At 45.9% G+C, this 2,916-nt stretch overlaps 1 non-coding gene across 1 annotated transcript; it reads right to left on the minus strand.

Moving 5' to 3' along the window:
• Nucleotides 1-1,863: 1,863 nt before the first annotated feature.
• Nucleotides 1,864-1,935, minus strand: TRNAC-ACA (transfer RNA cysteine (anticodon ACA)). The gene has a single exon. It is a non-coding gene; the product is annotated as a tRNA-Cys (tRNA).
• Between the last annotated feature and the right edge of the window lie 981 nt (nt 1,936-2,916).

Raw genomic sequence — 2,916 nt, forward strand, 5'->3', positions numbered from 1 at the left:
CATACACACACACACACACCCAGAAGAGTTTCCACTACTGAACTGCAGGGCTCTTGATCACTGTAGGAAATAGTTGGCACCCACCTCCACCTCTTGGATGCCTCCCCTCCCAAGTCATGTTTTGCGGATATTTTCTTCCCCTCCTCCACGTCACATATAGAAGTGAGAATCTTTAACCTCACCCTGTAATGAGGGTGGAAGTCATGTACTGGGAGATGAGTCTGATAAACCCAGTGGTTCCCACCCTCAGCAATGATCCCTGATCTAGAACAGCCCCACACAGATGCTTCCTCTGCCCTGCCCTCCCAGAACTCCCAGGCTCAAGGTCACACACAGAAGGGAAAGGGACAGAAGCTCAGGTTTCAGGGGACCTTGGAGGGACCTTGAGTTCTCTCAGCAGTCTCGCTAGGAGCAAGGCCATCTGGAAGTAGCAAGGGATGTTTGTAGCAGAATTATCACCTCCTGAGCTCCTGTAAGTCAGACAAATTCATGACCCATCAGCATAGACATCATCATTTCCACTTTAAAAGGTATGAGAAAGTGAGGTTCAGAGAAGCTAGAGAACTTGCCTGATATCATGGCAGGTCGAATTACAGCTGGGATTGAACTGAAATATTTATCTGCTCTTTCCATTCAGCCAAGTGTGTTCCCCCAAAGGGTGTGCATCTTGATCAGAGAGCAGGAAGCACATCAGAGAGGGGAGAAAGAGAAAACCTCTCAGAAAAGGACATCTTTTACCCACCCACTGGATTGCAAACACATACTGTGGAATATTGCTGAGTCTGGATTAGTGGAAAGAGAATTTTGACTGTGAGGAAAGCATAGAGATTCTGGAATGAACATGGGCTTAGAGTCAGACAGTCCTGGGTTCATTCAGTTCCCACATTTCCTAGTTACTAGGGTAAGTTATTCTAGGCTGATTGCCCATCTGTAAAGATGGGAAGAATACTTGCCCTGTGGGCACCATAAGGGTTTGACCAAATGCATGTGGGTACTTTTAGCATAGAATCTAGCAACTAGCAGGTATTCAAGAACAAACAGCTGACATTGGCAGTGGTGATAATCGTAGTGGTAAAACACTCAACATAGCGTCTTACACATAGTAAATGCTCCAGAAATATCGTTTCTCATGTCCCTCTGCCTAGGCTCAAATGCCCCAGGCCTTCTGTAACCAAGGATCTGGTTTCGGTATCAGGTGTGCCTGTTACGGGCTCTGTGACCTTCAGGGTAGTCATACTACCTCTTTAGACTCCAGTTTTCCCCTCTCTAAACTCAAGGGGTTGAGCTGAAAGGATAACACTGGACTCACCCCAGCATATAAGAGCATTGGTCCCCACAAGCACTGAATGGAAGGGGATCTATGTCCCATTTCATTGTCTCTGGAGCCCAAACAGACAAGGATTACTTCTTACAAACTGATAGGGTCAACAGGAATTGCCCCTGAAGCAATCGCCCCTGTAGCAATGATATCAGGCCCATAGTTTTTCACCCTTGATCTCTAACCACTGAGGGAAAAAATGACCTGATCATGAACTGGTTGAAATGAATTATGATCTGGTTATCAACAAAAAAAAAAAAAGAGAGAGAGAGAGAGAAAGGAGAGTAAAAGCAATCAAACAACAACGAACACTTGAGATGTCCTTGATGGGAGGCAGGGAGAAGACATTACATTCAGAATATAAAAAGCAAAACAAGGCAAGAGCTCAAATATATATAAGCTCTTAAATACATATAAAGTGAAGTCGCTCAATCATGTCCGACTCTTCGCGACCCCATGAGCTGTAGCCTACCAGGCTCCTCCATCCATGGGATTTTCTAGGCAAGAATACTGGAGTGGGGTGCCATTTCCTTCTCCAGGAGATCTTCCCCACCCAGGGATTGAACCCGGATCTCCTGCATTGTAGGCAGACGCTTTACCGTCTGAGCCACCAGGGAAGATAAATATATATATAAATGAGTGTTTAAATCTCACAAGTGAATTTTTTTTTAAGTCTAAAGTGATTTTTAATGTTTGATGGCAGAAGCTTAATTCCCTGGGCTCTGTTTCCAGTCGCCTTGTTTTAAGCAAAACTTTCCAGTATTACAATTAAAAAAAAAAGACACAGGGGAAGAAAGCTTATTTTTCTCAACCCACTTAAAAATAGTAACACCAGCTCCTCAGCCAGCCTTAGCACCGCCAACACACCTGACTACCCTCTTGCTGGCATTAACTGTTTCCAGCATCAGCCCTCCCCTCCCCCACCAGACACACCCTCCGCTGCAGGTACCGCCCCCCCTCCCCGGAACTCCTATTGCCAAATCCTCAGCCTAATTGCTCTGCACCATCTCTGGGGCACCCAACAGTTGAGGCTGACATTAAAGCAGAGCTTTGGGTGTCTTTTGACTTCCTCAGAGCTCCCAGTTCCTTTCACTTGGTGACTTTGCCAGGATTATTAATATTTTTCTGGGTAATAAAGAATGAGGAGGCAAGGAGGAAGGCGGGGTGGGGGGCATAGCGGCGGGTGGGGGGGGGGGGTAACTGAGGGCTGAGGCATGACGGCTGTGCTGTGACCAGCAATTACAGAGGGTGGAGGCAGAAAGGAGTGGCATAAAGTACAGGGGAAAAAAAAATCTGGCCCTAGAATTTTAACAAGGCTGGCCTCATGGGCGTTATGTAACTTCTTGAATTGATTTATATGCTGCCTTATTCTAGAAAAGATTTGAGGAAAGTTGCCCCCCCCCAAAAAAGACATTCAAAATAAAGTTCAGAAAAATAAGGAAAGGGACAGGGGAAGAGAGGAAAAAAGAGCAATTTGTTTAAATGAAACAGGAGAAAGCAAACAGGCATCAGGGATTTCAGGCTGCAGAGACTAGGGGGGACTTTGATAGTTTGGGGTTTCCCTGGTGGCTCAGACAGTAAAGCGTTTGTCTGCAGTG

This window comes from Ovis aries, chromosome 21, assembly GCF_016772045.2.
Source record: "Ovis aries strain OAR_USU_Benz2616 breed Rambouillet chromosome 21, ARS-UI_Ramb_v3.0, whole genome shotgun sequence".
NCBI lineage: Eukaryota > Metazoa > Chordata > Mammalia > Artiodactyla > Bovidae > Ovis > Ovis aries.